Source organism: Vicugna pacos, chromosome 4 (assembly GCF_048564905.1).
Source record: "Vicugna pacos chromosome 4, VicPac4, whole genome shotgun sequence".
NCBI classification, from domain to species: domain Eukaryota; kingdom Metazoa; phylum Chordata; class Mammalia; order Artiodactyla; family Camelidae; genus Vicugna; species Vicugna pacos.
Window position 1 is genome coordinate 6,396,005 of NC_132990.1, and position 18,955 is coordinate 6,414,959.

The following is an 18,955-nucleotide window of genomic DNA, read 5'->3' on the forward strand; positions in this document are numbered from 1 at the left end:
ATGTTGAACCAGCCTTGTGTCCCTGGGATGAACCCCACTTGGTCATGATGTATAATCTTTTTTATGTGTTGTTGGATTCTATTTGCTAAAATTTTGGTGAGGATTTTGGCGTCTATGTTCATCAGTGATATTGGCCTATAATTCTCTTTTTTTGTAGTGTCTTTGCCTGGTTTTGGTATCAGGGTGATGGTGTCTTCATAGAATGAGTTTGGGAGTATTCCCTCCTTTTCAATCGTCTGGAAGAGTTTGAGAAGAACTGGTATGAGTTCTTTGTATGTTTGGTAGAATTCCCCAGTGAAGCCATCCAGTCCTGGACTTTTATTTGTAGGGAGGTTTTTAATTGCTATTTCTACTTCCTTTCTAGTGATCGGATTGTTCAAGTGTTCAGTTTCTTCTTGATTCAGTTTTGGTGGACAGTATGTTTCCAGAAGCTTGTCCATCTCCTCTAGGTTATCCAGTTTGGTTCCATATAGTTTTTCATAATATTCTCATATGATATTCTGTATTTCTATTTTGTTTGTTGTAATTTCTCCATTTTCCTTTCTTATTTTGCTAATTTGTGCTCTCTCTCTTTTTTCTTCTTTGTGAGTTTAGCCAGAGGTTTGTCGATTTTACTTTTTCAAAAAACCAGCTTTTGGTTCGGTTGATTTTTTCTATGGTCTTGTTAATCTCTATAGTATTTAATTCCTCTCTGATCTTTATTATTTCCTTCCTTCTGCTGCTTTTTGGGGCTTTTTGTTCTTCTTTTTCTAATTCATTCAGGTGGTGTGTTAACTTGTTTATTTGAGATTGTTCTTTTTTGAGGAAGGCCTGTATCGCTATAAACTTCCCTCTTAGCACTGCCTTTGCTGTGTCCCATAGGTTTTGAGTGGTTGTGCTTTCATTATCATTTGTCTCAAGGTATTTTTTAATTTCAGCTTTGATTTCCTCATTGATCCATTGTTTTTTCAATAACATATTGTTTAATCTCCATGCTTTCCTTTTTTTCTCCTTTGTTTCTCTGTTGTTGATTTCCAGTTTCATGGCATTGTGGTCAGTAAAGATGCTTGAGATAATTTCTATCTTCTTAAAATTGTTGAGGTTTCTTTTGTGCCCAAGTACATGATCGATCCTGGAAAATGTTCCATGTGCACTTGAAAAGAATGTATATCCTATTTTTTGGGGGTGTAATGCTCTGAAAATATCCACCAAATATAGTTTTTCTACTGTAGTATTTAATTTCTCTGTTGCCTTGTTTATTTTCTGTCTGGAAGATCTGTCTAGTGATGTTAATGCAGTGTTAAAATCTCCAACTATGATTGTATTCCCATCAATATCCCCCTTTATCTCTGTTAGTAATTCTTGTATGTACTTAGGTACTCCTATATTGGGTGCATATATATTAACGAGTGTAATATCTTCATCTTGTATCACTGCTTTAATCATTATCAAATGTCCTTCTTTATTTTTCTTTATGGCCTTTGTTTTAAAGTCTATTTTGTCTGAAATTAGTACTGCAACACCTGCTTTTTTGGCTTTTCCATTTGTATGGAATATCCTTTTCCATCCTTTCACTCTCAATCTATATGTGTCCTTCTCCCTAAAGTGGGTCTCTTGTATGCAGCATATTGAAGGTTCTTGCTTTATTATCCAGTCTGCCACTCTATGTCTTTTGACTGGAGCATTTAGTCCATTAACATTTACAGTAATTAATGATAGATGTGTGTTTATTGCCATTTTGAACTTATCTTTGCAGTTGAAATGGTATATCCTCTTTGTTCCTTTCTTCTTCCTTTTGTGGTTTGGTAATTTTCCTTTATATAATCATGGATTTTATTTAATTTTTGTGACTCCCTTGTAAATTTTTGACTTGTGGTTACCCTTTTTTGTAAATCTATTAACCCATTACTATAACTGTTTTTATTAAACTGATAGTAACATGATCTCAAACCCATCCTACTGTTAAAAAAAATTTAAAAAAGAAAGAAAAAAATATTCTATATTTCCCTGCCTCCCTCTCCCACTCTCAGTGATTTGTATGCTTTCTTTATTTGTAATTCATGAGTTATCACCTTTCCAGTTGTGAGTTTCTCATTTCTGTAGCATCCTGCTGCTTTTCTATTTAGAATAGCCCTTTCAATATTTCTTTTAGTGTGGGTTTAGTGTTGCTAAACTCCTGCAGCTTTTTTTTGTCTGTGAAACTCTTTATTTCTCCTTCTATCCTAAAAGATAGCCTTGCTGGATAAAGTATCCTAGGCTGCATCTTTTTTTCATTCAGGGTTTTGAATATATCTTGCCACTCCCTTCTGGCCTGTAGTGTTTGTGTAGAGAAATCAGCTGAGAGCCTTATGGGGGTTCCCTTGTAATTCACTCTTTGCTTTTCTCTTGCTGCCTTTAGAATCAGTTCTTTATCCTTGACTCTGGCCATCTTGATTATGATATGTCTTGGTGTGGGTCTATTTGGATTCTTCCTGTTTGGGACCCTCTGAGCTTCCTGTACTTGGATATCTGATTCCTTCTTTAAGTTTGGGGGTTTTCAGTCATGATTTCTTCAAAAACCTTTTCAATCCCCTTTGATCCTTCTTCCCCTTCTGGGACCCCTATTATGCGAAGATTGGGATGCTTTATATTATCCCATAGGTCCCTTATGCTATTATCATTATTTTTTATTTGCTTATCTTGTAGTTCTTCTGAATGGGTGCTTTCTATTGCCCTGTCTTCTAGATCACTAATTCGTTCCTCTGCATTATCTAGTCGGCTTTGCACAGCTATTAGATCATTCCTCATCTCTGTCAATGAGTTTACCCATTCTACTTGGCTCTTCTTTATAGCTTCAATTTCATTTTTGACATATTTTATATCTCTGAATACTATCTCTTTTAATTCCTTCAGCACTTTGATCACTCCTTTTTTGAAATCTTGATCTAGTAGGCTATCGATATCTATTTCATTGATCTTTCTTTCAGGGGATTCCTCTTGTTCGTTTAATTGGGAAAGGTTTCTCTGCTTCTTCATCTTGCTCATACCTCTCTGGCACTGTGGTTTATGGAGTATCAGTTGTCTATTTTGGATCTTAAGGATTTTATCTATCTAATGCCTATTTAGGAATAGAACTTAGGAAAAAAAAGAAAAAAATAAGAGAGAAAGACTTTTAAAAGAAGGGAGAAAGAGGGTTTGAAAACAGTGCATAATGAATAATAGAAGAGCGAGTTGAAGCAGAGTATTAATAGGGTTGAGACGTCCTTTTAAAACCTTTAAAAAAAAAAGGGGTGGGGAGATGAATAGATGTATTTGAAACCTGTGTCCAATCAATAACAGGACATCAAAACCCAAGAGAAATAGAAATGAATTAAGAAGTAAAAATTAAGAGGGTAATAGAAAATAGAACAGGTAAAAACAGATTTAAAAAAAGGGGGGGGTTGTCGGTGTTCTCCTGGAGTCTGTGTGCTTTTAATGTGAAGTCTTTCTGTCTTCGTCCTGTTTTGGAAGCTCAGCTTGCTGTTTCCAGAGGCTCTCCGTTGGCGCCCTCATCTGTGCTGCTCCCAGTGCCTGTGAGCAAGCAGATCGTGCCCCCTCCCAACACTGGGTCAGGTGCAGCTCTCCTCTGCTGTGGGTGGGCGGGTCACTGCCCCTCTAGATGCCGCAGACAGATGTTGCCGACTGGCCAGGTAGGAGGGCGAGTTGCGCCCCCTCCCAGCACCGCGGTCAGGGGCTGCGTTCCTGCCTGAAAGGCGGGGGGCCGCCCTTCCTCTCCTGGCGCCGGTCCCTCCGCTGCTATGTGCTGCTGCGCACTCCACCTCGGGTCGGCGCTCGGCAGGTGGGCTTGGGGAAGACCGAGGGACAGCCTTGTCCCTGCTCTGGGCTAGAACCCAGCTGCTTGTTTGTCTTGGCGGAGCAAGTTCTCTGAGGGACCAGGATGGAAGGATCCTATCTGCCTCGGGCTGTAGACAAGTCTCCTTCTGGCCTTTGAGACTGCTAAGCCCTTAGGTGTGGATGCAGGTTTCGCCCCCGCCTGGATGCTAAGCGCCAGAGGATATAGCGGCTGTGTCTGAGCCCCGCCTCTTTTCCCCTGAAAACTTTCCGTGGGTTTTCAGAGATGGGGGTATGCACCCTTCCCCCCAGGGCACATCAGCCTTGTTGTTTCATGGAGGGCCCAGGCTGTTCTGCCCTGTGCACCCACAGCCATGGCGCGCAGCCCCCTGCAGTCCCCCGGGGCTGCCTCCGTGCAGCCGCCCCGTCCTCTGCCTGGCTTGGGCAGCCTGGCCCTGCCCCCAGCTGCTGGTCTGCGTCTTGGGCTGGGTGTTGCGAGGACCGTCTGTGCCCGTTTAACTCAATTCTGTCGATCAAGGGCTGGTCTATACAGATCAGAGTCTCGGAGGCTCCCCCTCCATCCCACTGGCCGCTCAGTTGGAGAGGGGAGACCCAGCGAACGAGCGTCAGTCCTCCTTTGCCGCTCCCTCCTTGCGGAACCCTTCCCGCTCTGCTTTGCCTTTTCTTCTTTCTTTTTTCCTTTTCTCCTACCAGATTTTTGACATCTCTGTCTTTTGAAGAGGGTGATGTTCTGTCGGAGTTCCGCAGGTGCTCTGGTTGGCTGAGTGGGTCTGTGGATGTGGGTCTTGGTGCATTTGTGGGAGAGGGTGAGCTACGGGCGTCCTTCTACTCCACCATCTTGCCTCTTCTCGGTTATCTATTTTATATAATACCAAACTCCTAATTTATCCCTCCCCGCCTTTCCCCTTTGGTAATGATAAGTTTGTTTTCTATGTCTGTGAGACTGTTTCCATTTTGTAAATAAGTTCATTTGTATCACTTTTGTTTAGATTCCACATATAAGTGTTATATAATATTTATCTTTTTCTGTCCGACTTACTTCACTAAGTATGATGATCTCTAGGTCCATCCATGTTGCTGCAAATAGCATTATTTCATTCCTTTTGATGGCCGAGTAATATTCCATCATACATGTACCACAACTTTTAAAAAATTTTTTTTAATACCACAACTTCTTTATCCATTGATGAACATTTTGGTTGATTCCATGTCTTGGCTATTGTATATAGTGCTGCTGTGAACATTGGGGTACATGTGTCTTGTCTTTTTTTTTGGTGGGGGGAGGGGTAATTAGGTTTATTTATTTATTCTAATGGAGGTACTGGGGATTGAACCTAGGACCTTGTGTGTGCTAGGCATGCACTCTACTGCTAAGCTATACCCTCTTCCCTACATGTGTCTTTCAGAATTATATTTTCTTCCAGATACACGCCCAGGAGTGGGATTGCTGGATCATATGGTAGGTCTGTTTTTAGTTTTTTGAGGAACCTCCATACTGTTCTCCATAGTGGCTGCATCAGTTTACATTCCCACCAACAGTGTAGGAGGGTTCCTTTTTCTCCACACCCTCTACAGCTTTTATTGTTTGTAGACTTTTTAAATGATGGTCATTCTGACCAGTGTGAGATGATACCTGATTGTAGTTGTGATTTGCATTTCTTTACCAGTTAGTGATGTTGAGCATCTTTTCATGTGCTTGTTGGCCATTGGGTGTGGTGCTTCGCTCTGTATGTCTCCGGTTGAACAAGATCTCTTTTGATAGGTCCTAGTCTCTTTTGCTGATGGTGGTTCAGCAGTCAGTTGTGGTTTTATGTTTGTGAGGAGCTGAGTTCAAGGTGCTTCTACTCCGCCGTCTTAACAATATCTCCCTCCTCAGCTACAATTTTTTTTTTTACAAAGAACAAGGAGAGAATTTGATCTATCTGTTATTACCATGTATTAAAAAGGTAAAATAATTAGAAGAATGCTTTATTGGCACGGGTGTAACAGACAGATGAAACAGAATAGACAGCCCAGTAACAAACATAAGTATGTGTATTGACGCAGTATATGATAGAGATCAGCATGAAGCCTGGTATGGACTCTTATTTTTTTCTTTCAAATTAAAACCATGAAACCAGGTTGTCCCAGCTGTAAGAGGAGATGGAGATGTTGGATTAGCTGTTAGAATCAAGAGTGCACAGTGCAGCCGAGCCGTGGAAGGAGTACCAAGGACAGCACCTCACCAGCGACCAGAGCTCAGGTTTATCGCATCTCTGGCGAGCCAGACATTACGTTCAGTGTTTCACAGGGGTCGCTTCCTGTCCTCCTCTCAGGTTGGTGCTCATTGTTCAGGGAGGGCACTGAGACCCAGAGGAGTTAGTAACTGTCACCCAGGATGTGCCCTAGACCTTGGGCCACCACCAGCAGAGCCCTAGCCTCCCTCTGCTCTGCACAGACACAGCTTCCCTGGGCTGCAGGGGCCTCTCCAGAGCTCCCCATCACCTAAATCAGGCCGGGGTCTTGGATGTGGCCACAGAGGAGACCCGGCTGGCCTGGTCTGATAGTTGTTGAAGTGGGGTGATAAGATCGCTTTTCTGTCTCCTTGCTCAAAAGACTGCAGAATTCCAGCTAGCTCTCCTTTGTCCCCAGTTCCAAATTGTGAGGCAGAAAGTGCCTGATTGTTTCAGTCTGGATGGGCTGTTCCTGGAGAAGTAGGGCTGGTCCATCACCCCAATACTTGACTCTGTTACCTGTTTTTTTAATCTTGAAGAAGTTAGCACTTGTGTTTTGAATTGGAATGAGGCTGTTTGTGGGAATCTTAAAGACTCATCCGGTGGTCTAATAGCAGTTCTCAGCTGTGGGAGGAGCTGGACATGCTGGCATCTGTGGGTGGGGGTGGTTTGCAGATCTCATGTGACCTCAAGAGTGCCATCCTCTGCCAGCATCCCCACCTCAGGTCAGCACTGTTACTCTGCGTGGGCATTGTGGCCCTCACATGGGGGGCCTGGGGAGAAGCTTGAAAGCCAGACCTATCAGGGACAGTGTGGTAATGAAACCCGTGCTTCGGCCAGGTCAGCACTGTCTAACAGAATTCCCCGTGGTGGTGGAAATGCTTCCTGTCTGTGCTCTGTGCTGCAGTAGCCACTGGCCACGTGTGGCTGTTGAACACCTTCAGTGTGGCTAGTGGGACTAAGGAACTGAAGTTTGAATTCTATTTAATTTTAACTAATTTAAAATTAAAAAGCCAAATATTGGACAACACAGGTTTGAATGATAGTCTCATTTGCTTATTTTTGCTTTTGTTCTATCTCAAACTAAAAATCTTTTGCACAGCAAACTATCAACAAAACGAAAAGGCTGCCAACCAAATGGAAGATATTTGCAAACTATATCTGATAAGGGGTTAATGTCCAGAATATACAAAGAGTTCATACGCCTCAACATCAGGAAAACAAACAGCTTAATTAGAAAATGGGCAGCGGGTCTGAATAGAGGGCATAGAGAAGGCCAGCAGGCACATGAAAGCTGCTCACCATCAGTGATCATCAGGGACATGCAAATTGGAGCCACAGAGAGGTACCATCTCCCGTCTGTCAGGATGGCCATTATCAGTAAGACAGCGAATAACAAGCATTGGAGGGGATGTGGAGAAGAGGAACCTCCTGCACTGTTGGTGGGAATGTAAGTTGGTGCAGCCACTGTGGAGAACAGTATGGAGGTTCCTCAAAAAATTAAAAATAAAATGACTATATGATCCAGAAATTCCAGTCTTTTGGGTGTTTATCCAAAGAAAACAAGAACACTAATTCGAAAAGAGATATATGCACCCGTGTGTTCGTTGTAGCATTATTTATAATAGCCAAGATATGGAAGCAGCCTAGGTGCCCATCAATAGGTGGATGGATAAAGAAGATGAGGTGTGAATATATACAGTGGAGTTTTACTCAGCCATAAAAATGAATGAAATGTTGCCATTTGCAAAAACGTGGATAGGCCTAGAGAGTGTTATGCTCAGTGAAATAAGTCAGAGAAAGACAAATACTGTATTTAAATCTAAAAAAATCTAAAAAAACAAAGTAAGTGAACAACATTACAGAACAAACAGTTGTAGACACAGAACAAACAGGTGGTTTCCAGAGGAGAGAGGCATAGTGGGTGGGAGGGGAAAGAAGTAGGTGAGGGAGATTAAGAGGCAGAAACTTCCAGTTGCAGAATAAGTGAGTCACAGATGTGAAGTGTATAGCATAGGGAACTGAAACTGTAATGTCTGTGTGATGGCAAATGGCAACTAGACTTACCGTGGTGATAATTTTGAAATGTATAGGAATACTGAGTCACTGTATTGTGTAACAAGAAGTTACATAGTGTTGTAGGTCAGTTATAACTCAAACACAAAATAATAGAAAAGGAGATCGGCTTTGTGGTTACCAGAGGTGAAACTGGATGAAGGTAGTTAGAAAGTTCAACTTCCAGTTACAAGATATTAAGTGCTAGGGATGTGATGTACAGCATGCTGAATATAATTAACACTGCTGTCTGTTATATATGAAAGTTAAGAGTACATCCTAAGAGTTATAAGGGCAAACATTTTTTTGTTTCTTTAATTTTGTATCTATAAGAGACGATGGCTGTTTACTAAACTTACAATAATCATTCCATGATGTGTACAAGTTGAATTGTACTGTACACCTTGAACTGATACAGTGCTGTATGCAAATTATATCTCAATAAAACTGGAAGAAAAAGTTGAATAGCCAAATAATAGACAGCACAGGTTTGGATGACTGAGACAGAACTCGTGTCAAAGCCCTAAATTTGGGCTTCTGGGTTCCTGTCATGACCTGTGGAGCAGCAGTTGGGCAGGGCTGGGCTCCCTTTGCCTCTTTGGTGCCTTTGCCCTTCCCTGGGTGCTGGAAGGTGGGGTGACCTGATCCGGTGGCTGTGCTCCCTCGAAACGCTCTGTTGCTTGCTGGAGTTCAGGGGTGCAGGGCCATCAGCCAGCCCCTCAGATTGGCTGGTGCTGATGCCTCGTCTTGGGGTTTTCCACTTACTGGTTATGGAATTTGTTTCAGAGTAACCGCTCCTTGTCTGGCTGCCTGTCAAGTCACCTGGGAGCTTACCCCCAAAATACAGATTTTTAAAACACTCTAGGTCAGAACCCCTGAATAGAATTTTTAAGATTATACACGCACATACCTGCAAGATGATTGTGATGCAGAGACTGGTGATGGAGACCACATGTTTTGCGGCAGCACACTTTTAAAAATAAAACTGTTCTCTCAGGTTGTTGTTTTCATTTTTCGGACCCTTCCTCGATGAAATGATTTTAACAAGTAGAAGGCATTATGATTAAGAGTCTTATTTTTAAAATTTGCAGTGTTGTGACAAAGTAACTAATGTTAATACTTTTTTTCCTAAGATAGGTTTTTCATCATTACGCACATTTACTGGACTATTGGAAAGTTTTAGGAAATAAGCCAAGTTGGACGTGCACTGCTCACTGCTGTTTTCCTGAGATCGCCGTCTCACCCAGACTTGGGGAACAGGTGTGTCTCGGGCCTCAGGACTGAGCCCACCTTGCTGAGATGCCCCTTCAGGTGTCACCAGGAGGGGGTAGGCGAGTGGGGAACATCACATGAGCGTTTCAGCAGCCTTGCTCGTGAGACCTAGAACAGTTTATTTTTTATTTTTTTTATTATTCGACTTAATTTTTTTAGAGTAGTTTCAGGTTCACAGCAGAACTGTGCAGAAAATGGAGTTCACACATAGCCCTCCCCACCCACACACATATACTCCCCTACCCTCAGCATCCCTCATCAGTGTGGCGTATTTGGTACAGTCGGTCAACCAACAAGGACACATTATCATCAACCAAAGTCCATACAGAACAGGTTTATTATGGAATAGCTGGATGTGCAGAGAGATCAGAAGAATAATAAGCTAACACTTGTGTGCTCCTCACCCAGGAACTATTTAAAGCAAAAAGCGTTGTAAGTAAAGTTGTGGTCCCCTGTTTTCCTTCCTCTTTCCCTCCTGCTCAGAGATAGCCACTACTGTGAATTTCAATGATTGTGGTTTATACTTACGAACTTTTACTACAGGCACCCAAAACAGTAATTTTTTTTTTTAAATTTTGGGAGTTCTTTATGTGTATGTTGGCTTGTTCTGTCCTTCTGTGACTTGCTGTTAGTAGTGAATTTTTTTTGAGGTCTTTGTTGGTGTGTAGATCTGGTTCATCCCTTCTCATTGCTCGGCCCAGTTTCTTTGTACAAACACACAGGCCCGTCGGTTGTCACTAGGGTCTCACTGCTGCAGAGAATGAGCTGCTTCTCCAGGGCTCCCTCGGCACGTGTGGGTTTCTCCAAGCTGGCAGTGCTTTTCTGACTCCAGTTTGGGACCTGTTAATGAGCTGTGAAAAATAATTTGTTAGCTTATGACTGGGTGGAAACTCCCGTACGGTCACTTCCTGAGCTCCGTGTAAGTAGGGATATTCAGCTCTGTTTAAAACAAAAAATGATTGTGTGTAAGTCAGCCTGAAGTAACTTTCAAAAAAGTTGTCTTTTCCTTAATGATCAAAATATTGCTATTGTAGAGAATTTTGAAGGTATAAAAAGAAAATAAAAAATCACCTTTAATTCCATTACACAGGGACTAACCACTGAGAACCTCCCACCCCTTTTAAAAAAAATACAGATTACACTTAATCTTCCATTAATTATGGTTACATTCAAGCTCTTAAAAATGTGTACCATGAAAATTGTAGATAAAGTTGATTGTTTAAGTGATAAACATATTTGAACAAGTCTAGTTTTGTACATTGTTTAAAAGGACCCGGTGACTTGGCTTTTTCTGCATTGTGATCTTCGGGGTGTTGAGGTGACCCCTTCCTAGGTAGGGAGACAAGGGTGTAATTCTAGACAAGAGGGTTCTTCATAAGTACTTGCTGAGGGCACTTTGTGGACTGCCTTGATGTCTAATTGGCATTGGGAACTGTGTCTGAGCGTGAAGACCTGCATTTGATTCAGGCTAACAGGATTCTACATACACGTGCTGTCCCTTTATGTATTATTACCTGGGGTGCCCCCAAGGTTGGGGTGCCCCCAACACCATGGTTTAAAACCGTGACCAGCAGTGTTTATTTTGCTCACAGTCCGCACTTCGGGAGGGCTCCGCGGGCACAGCTTGTCTCTGCTCCACACTCCCCCATCTGGGGTGCTTGGAAGACTCGAGGTGGAGTCCCTGAAGGTTCCCTCCCTCGTGTGTCTGGCAGTCAGTGACCCGAGAGGTCGGTGGGGCTGAGGCCGCAGCACCTCGTGTGGCTTTTCCACCTGGCTGATGGCTTCCTAGAAGCCCAGAGGCTGGGTCCCCAGTGCGAGGGTCCTGTTGGAGAAAGAAGGAACGAGTGATTCTGGAGGAGGCTGTCAACCTTTGCAGGAGGTTCCCAGGGCTGCCGCAACAGATACCACAAACGGTGGCTTAAAACAACAGTTGGCTCCTTCACAGTTCTGGAGGCTGCAAGGCCAAATCCAGGTGTCAGCAGGGCTGTGCTCCCTCCAAGGCCCTGGGGGAGGTCCCTTCCTTGGCTCTTGTGGTGTCCGGTGTTTGCTGGCAGTCTTTGACAAGTCCCTGACTTGAAGGCGCTTCACCCCAGCCTCTGCGTCTGCCTTCCCGCTGTGTCTGCCCCTTTGCCCCTTCTGGTCAGTCGTGCTGAATCGGGGCCCACCTGCCCTCCGACTTCATTACAGCTGACTCACCTCTGCACTGACCCTTTACTCAGTGAGGGTGTTCACAGGTTCTGGGTAGATGAGAATTGGGGCTACACCATTCAACCCACTACACCTTTCACGTCTCACGTCAGCAGGGTCACTTCAGTGCATTTGTCAGAAGGGGTCACTAAGGCCAGCCCCGATGGAAGGGCTGGGGGTGAGACTCCACTTTGGGGAGCAGTGTCAACTTGGAATGTTTTTAAACTACCACATTTGTGTGGGTACAGACAATCCCGTGAAATGCTGTTTTCTTTGTACAGATGTGTATGGGTGTGTGTATGAAACAAGCTTTTAAGGGGCCTCGGTGGAAACATCGCCTCGGGTTTTAGTCCTGGAGATGCGGATGGAGAGTCGCTTATAAAGGTGTGCACTGACTCCTAAGGATGACTCAGAGTGCATTAATTCATCCTTTTCCTCAGTGGTCAGAATGCCAGTCCGTGTTTGTGGGTCTGAAGACCCACCAGGGTCTTGGGCAGCCTCCTGGCTCGTTGCTGCCCCGCAGCCACGTGGTGACCCTAAAGGCACTTGGGTGGTTGGGGAAGAGCCTGGGAGACCCCGAGTTACCGAGGAGCCCTTCATCCAGGGAGGGTTTTGCTTCCTGCCATTGTGTTCATTTTCCCTTGCCAATCGTGAGAGTCACAAATGGCTTCTGGAAAAAACCTGTTTTCCATCGTTCTGTTTGTGACATTCTTTCAAGGCTGGTTTCTTGCAGCCATGTATTGGCTTTGACATTTTTAGACTTTTCATTTATCTGTTAAAATAAGTAAATTAATACTGTAGTAGTGCAAAGAAAATCATTTGAGTAACATTTCATTTGTAGTGGAAGTAGTATTCCTGCATCATTCCTGACTTGGAAAAAGAGAGATTGTGGAAGGACGGAAGAGGGGGCGCCGTGGACATGTTAACTGTCAGGAAGAGAAGAGCTTAAATAGGAGAGGCAGCTGGGGCGGGGGGAGGTCCAGCCCCCATTCTAGTGGCCTCAGCCCCACATTGTGACCTGTGTCCACATCAAGCTGGCCTCTGAGCTCCAGGCCCCTCCTCTCTCGGCGACATGGGGCACGGGGAGGCTCTGGAGACTGTTATTTGAGGTGTGGCATGAACACATCCTCAGTCTCCAGGGCTTTCCTGTTGTGAGTGGCAAGTGGTAGGGGTTTTTGTCGTGGGTTTAGGGTGGTGAGAGCCTGGAGGGCCCTGGACGGTGTGGCTCCTCAGTCTGTGGACCAGTCCCCTCGGCCGCGGCTGCCCTGGTGACTCTGAGTCACCTCCTCTGTAAGATTCTGCCTCTTGAAGAGGAAACAATGAACATTAAGAAGTCCGGCCGTTTGTCTGGCTTCAGGGTTTTCAAAGGGCTTGAACACACACGAGCACGTGCTGTTCCTCCACGTGCCTACCTGGGAGATGGGCGTTGTCACCTCTGAGGTGGGGTGAGGACTGAGCCCTGGCAGGCTGCCCTGGCTCTGGGGCCTGCAGAGTGGCCGGTGGGGGCCGAGGCCAGGGCGGGGCCCGGGTGGCTGGCTCCTTCCCTCCCTCTGGTCCCACCACAGCAAGACACAGCTGAGTGTCCTGTTCTTCTCTGTGGGCCAGCCTTTCTTGCGTACCTGGAAACAGTGATGGTTTTCTTCTGGAAGGTGGGTTTTCTTGGAGAACCAGAGTAGACCTGTGCAGATGAAAGTAGGTTCTTTGGTTTTTATCACCCTTTATCCCTGTGGTGAATTGAAGAATCAAGGGTTCTAAAATAGCTTTTCTGTTTTTATTCCCATTAACTTTCCGTGTCTACTTCTATCCTTCTGGTCAGTGTTTACTCTGCCAGGTAATGGACCTGAACCCAGCGGTGGGCCGGGCCGGGCTGGGCCTGTTGTCTGTGCATTTCCCACTGGATGCTGCAGAAACACGGGTTAATAGGTCTATCAGGGGCGACTTTCAAGCAGAAAGGACTTAGTACAGGAAGCAGGTGCCCATAGACAGGTGTGAGGGCCTGGAGGAGCAGTCCCGGCCGGGGATGGCTCCCGGAGCACCAGGGGGGACTAGCCCCAAGGGGAGTCCCGACCTAGAGGCTGATGGGCGGCTGCTGCTGCACCCTTAGCTCAGAGCCGGGGTGCCCCACGCCTTGTTCCATTCTGCACCCCCAGCCCCCTTGTCCTGTTAGCACTCCAGTCGCAAGTGAATGCCTCTGATGGGAATCTAAACCCTGCTGGGAGTGAGTCTGGAGAACGTGCTTTAGCGTTGGAGCCTTTGCCGTTCATGCCTCAGACACCTGGTGCGTCCTCCACCGGGCGGGCAGGCGGGTTGTCCGCGTGCTGTGTCTCCCAGGGTGCGGGAACAGCGCCTGATGTTTAAGTAGAGAAAGTGGGGTGGGGTGTGGAGTAGAGAGGGGTGCAGGGCTCCTTATGAAACAGATCTTTCAAGTCACGTTGAGAAAACAGTATTTGTTTTGAGAAGCAGCAAAATGCATTGTTCGCACTGTCCCTGCATTGCAGGGGAGGGGCCTGGGGCCTGTTGTGGGTGGTGCTGGGCCGCAGGAGAGAACGTGGGGGAAGATTACTTGATTCCAGACCGGATGAGATTCCACAGGGAGCCCTGGGTTCATTCCACAGGGTCATGCCTTCTGTGTGTGGCTGGCCCCCGACGAGCCCGCTGGAGCAGACGGGGCTTGTGATTTCTGTGCTCCTGCGTCTGCGGAAAGGGAAACAAGCCCCACAGAGGTGCTGCCCTGGGCTGGGCTGCTTCCTCCAGGAAAGAGCCTTCCCGTCTGCATCCCCTTGCTCAGTGGGTGGGAGGGGCGCTCCCGGGGCGGCTTTGGTCTGGTTCTCTAATAGCCCCTCCTCCCAGCTCCCCGACCCCCTCGTCTAACCCAGCACCGCAGGACAGGCGTTTGATGTGAAGCACACAAGGGAGGTGGACCTTGCCATCTTTTCATGTGTGTGTCTTCCGTGTTGACAGGCGGGGTCTGCTGTTCCGGGTTTGAGAACACAGTGTGGGATCTGCTGCCAGCACCGGCTGCGGCCCGGAAACAGACACGTGGTTCAGTGTTTGTTTTCTCTTTGGTGTCTGGGGACACCTGTTTGCAGAAAGTCAGAACATCCCAAACTGTGGCGCCTCTCACGGGGGAGAGTTATTGGGGTTCCCATTTGAGAACGTGTTGGGAGGACTGATGCCCGTGGAAGGGGCTCAGCCTGGCTCTTCCCGGGGCCTGTGTGCCAGATCAGGGAGGCAGGACCCACACTGGCAGCCACGGGGCGCTTCCCGGACAGTTAGAGAACAGCCAGGGAGCGTTCCGAGTTGCTGTGCTATATGGGCTGCCATCAGTGTTTTTCTTCCTCTGAGAAAAGAGATGAAGATTCTCTGGCTCCCTGTCCCCCGTCCAGCCCCGGCGTGCTGTGCTCTTCTAACCTGGCAGCTTCCCAGCTACACTGTCCTGGGAAGCGATGGGGATGAGCCAAGGGATGCGACGTGGCGCCCAGGAGGGCCCTGGGCCCTGTCAGCTGGCAGCTGATGACAGACTGATCTGATCGGGGTCTGTCTGAGTGCCAGCTTCTGGAGAGGCAGCAGAGAGCCGGCTGGGGCTTCCACTGCCAGCCCTGGAGTTCTCCGTGACCCAGGTCGTGGTGGGTAGAGGCTGGGGTGGGTGTGACCTGGGAGGCACTACGCACGTTCTCAGCCAGGCAGTCTGTTTGACCCTCTCTCCATCCTCTCCCCTCCCCTTCTCCCCCTCCTCCCTTCCATTCTGCATCTTCCCTCCTTCCCTCCCTTCTCCTCCTCTGAAACAAGGTACCCCTTTGTGGGGACGCTGGAGGTGGATGTAAACCAGTCTTGGTCCAAGGCTCCCTCCCCATCGGCCTTGTGCTTGTCCCCACGATGGAAACCAGGCTCCTGCTCACACTGCTGTCTGACCCTGTCCGTGGACATGTGCTCACACCCTCTCATCTCCCCGTCACACTCTTGCCTTCACACCCACTCACACTCGCTCACCTGCACCCATGCCCTCACACACTAATTCATCAACTAACCACTCAGTCTCTGTGTTTTGGGGTATAATTTATTGTGGTATAATGTACATAATGTAAAAATGACCATTTGAACCGTTAAAAATTTTTTTGTATATATATATATAGAAGTATAGTGAGTTTGCAATGTTGTGTCGATTTCTGGTGTACAGCACAATGCTTCAGTCATACACGAACATACATATATTTATTATCTTTTCACCTTCGGTTACCACAAGATATTGAACACAGTTCCCTGCACTGTACGGCATGTACCCATTGTCCATCTATTTTATATATAGTAGTTAGTATCTACAAATCTCTAACTCCCAGTTTATCCCCTCCCACCTCCCTGGTAACTGCAAGTTTGTTTTCTATGTCTGTGATTCTGTTTCTGTTTTGTAAATAAGTTCATTTGTCCTTTTTAAAGATTTCGATGGAGCTGTATTCACTGTGATAAGAAAAATGCTCAGTTTTGGGAGTGAAATGGCAGTCGTCCCTGGGTATGCCGGGGAATTGGCCCTGGAACATCCCGTGGGTACCACCCTCCATGGATGCTCGGGTCCTGGACGTGGAATGCTGGAGCGCAGCCCCCTCCCCACCCCGATCCACTGTTCAAACAGCCGCGTGTGCAAAACCTACTGATACGGAAGGCCAACTGTCTAATTCAGAAATAACACACTGGGAGGATCTGTGCCTCAAAGTTCTTGAACCTCTCCAAAATTCCCTTCAGGAAAAACGTTCATGTCACCACCTCCACACTCAGCTTTCTTTTCCACTTAAACCAGCCTTGCAGTTAAGCTTTAAAAAAAGAATTTGTTCTTAACTTTGCTCTTCAGTTTTAATTATTAGCAATGTGACAAGATTACGTGTCTGCGTGTGTTGACCAATTGTAGAAAAGTTTAAATGTGAAAAAGCAGACAGAATGATCTCATGGGCTGTCCCGGGTCCAACGTCAAGTGTCCGTGATCATGCGTGTGCCATTTCGATCATAAATATTTTGGTATGTATGTCTGAAAGACGAGATTGTCTCTTTCCCACAGTACCATTATCACACCCAGACTCCAGTAGTTCTTAGAATCAGCTGTTCAGCCGGTGTTCGCATTTCCCCGTGTGATGCTTTTAATCGCAGAAGTGCCTTACATCAGCTGTCGGGTTTTGTGGGCTGGACTAGTGGCCCCTCTGGTGCCGTGGTGTCTCTGAGAACACACGTGTTCAGTGAGCCAGCGTTTGGTCCACAGGGCCGTAGGCATTTGGGTGGCAGCTTGTATATTGGTGTGAGTGTGGCATGCTCTCATAACGCCATAAATGTATAATGACCGACTGGCACCCATCTGCTCCCCGGCGTCCTCTCTGCGTTCCCCTCTGACTGCTCAGGGGCTATGCCATCTCCCCTGGCGTGTGGCTCCTGAGCTCTGAAAATGTCCCAGCTAAGATGTGCCGTAAGTGTAAAATGTGCTAGATATCAGAGGCTTGGTGTGGGGAGAAAAGAAAGTAAAATATCTCATTAATATTCTTATGTTGATTACACCTTGAAATGATAATTTGAATGTATTAGATTAAATAAAATACTAGTATTTAACTCTACCTATTTATTTTATTCATTTATTTTTATTGAAGTATAGTCAGTTATAATGTCAGTTTCTGGTGTACAGCACAATGTCCCAGTCATGCACATATGTATATTCATTTTCATATTTTTTCATTAAAGGTTATTATAAGATATTTAACATAGTTCCCTGTACTGTATAGAAGAAATTTGTTTACCTATTTTTACATATAGTAGTTAACATTTGCAAGTATCAGACTCCCAAATTTATCCCTTCCCATCCCCTTTTCCCTGGGAACCATAAGATTGCTTACTATGTCTATGAGTCTGTTTTGTGGATGAGTTCCTCAGTGTCCTTTTTTTTTTCTTTTGGATTTCACATATGAGTGATATCATATGGTATTTTTCTTTCCCTTTCTGGCTTATTTCACTTAGAATGACGATCTCCAGGTCCATCCATGTTGCTACAAATGGCATTATTTTATTCTTTTTTATGGCTGAATAGTATTCCATTGTATAAATATACCACAACTTGTTTATCCGGTCATCTGTCAGTGGACATTTAGGTTGCTTCCACATCTTGGCTGTTGTAAATAGTGCTGCTGTGAACATTGGGGTGCATGCAACCACCTACTTCTTTTAGTTGGGATGAATTTATATAACATAAAATTCACCATTTTAATCATTTGAAAGTATCATTCAGTGATTTTTGGTATATTCACGATGTTGTGCCACCATGACCGTGACCTAATTCTAGAACATTTTCATCACCCCCAGAAGACACTTGCACCCTTTAAGCAGTCACTTTCCATTTCCCTCTGCCCCCAGCACCTGGCAACTGCTTATTTATCTTCTTTCTCTATAGATGTGCCTGTTCTGGGTGTGTCTTATCAGTGGAGTTGCACATTGGTGGCCTTTTATGTCTGGCCTCTTTCACTTGGCAGTGTTTGCTGGATTCATCTGTGTTATCGTGTGTCAGTCTTCATTGCTTTGATGCCTGAATAGTATTCCATTACACGGATAGACCATTTTTTGTTTATCCTTTCGTCACTTGATGGACATTTCTGAGCTGTTGCCACTTTTTGGCTGTTGTGAATGCATCTGCTGTGAACGTTTGTAGACAGTTATGTGTGGACATATGCTTTCAGTCCTCTTGGGCACTTTCCTAGGAGTAGAATTACTGGGTTGAATGATAACTCTCTTGAGCTTTTTGAGTTGCTGCTGAATTGTTTTCCACAGCGACTGCACCATTTTACATTCTCATAGCTGGGTGTGAGGGTTGCAGTTTCTCCACATTCTTGTCAATACTTGCTCTTTTCCTTTTGTTTTTAACTTGTGGCTGTCCTGAGGTGTGTGAAGACAGTACCTTTTCATTTGGATTTGCATTTCTCTAAGGACTAATGTACTTTTATGTACGTATTAGCCATCTTTTATGTACTTATTGGCCATTTGTGTGTCTTCTTTGGGGTAATGTCTATTCAGATTTTTTGCCTAACTTGTTTTTTCTTTTTTTAATTTAATGTAACTGCTAGAGAATTTAAAATTCCCATATGTGACTGACATGATATTTCTATTGGATAGCATTGCTGTAAAGAGGGGTCCTCACCACCTATGGCCCTGCCTTTGTGCTCTGGATCATCCTGGCCAACTTGGCTCGGCCCCTTCTGTGGCCACAACAGGTGTGGTGGTCCTTGGACTGCTGTGGCTCTGGGCGCCTCCTCCATGCAGCCCTCCAGGCATTTTTTTTTTAACAGCAACATTATTTATAATTGTCAAATATGGAAGTATCCTAAGTGCACATCAATAGATGAATGGATAAAGAATATGTAGCATATTATGTAATGGAATATAACTCACCAATGAGA

The 18,955-nt window shown here is 45.4% G+C and overlaps 1 protein-coding gene across 2 annotated transcripts in view; it reads left to right on the top strand.

The window, feature by feature from the left end:
• The window catches only part of GOLM1 (golgi membrane protein 1), a 71,099-nt gene that overhangs the window by 23,222 nt on the left and 28,922 nt on the right, over positions 1–18,955 (top strand). The window lies entirely within an intron of this gene.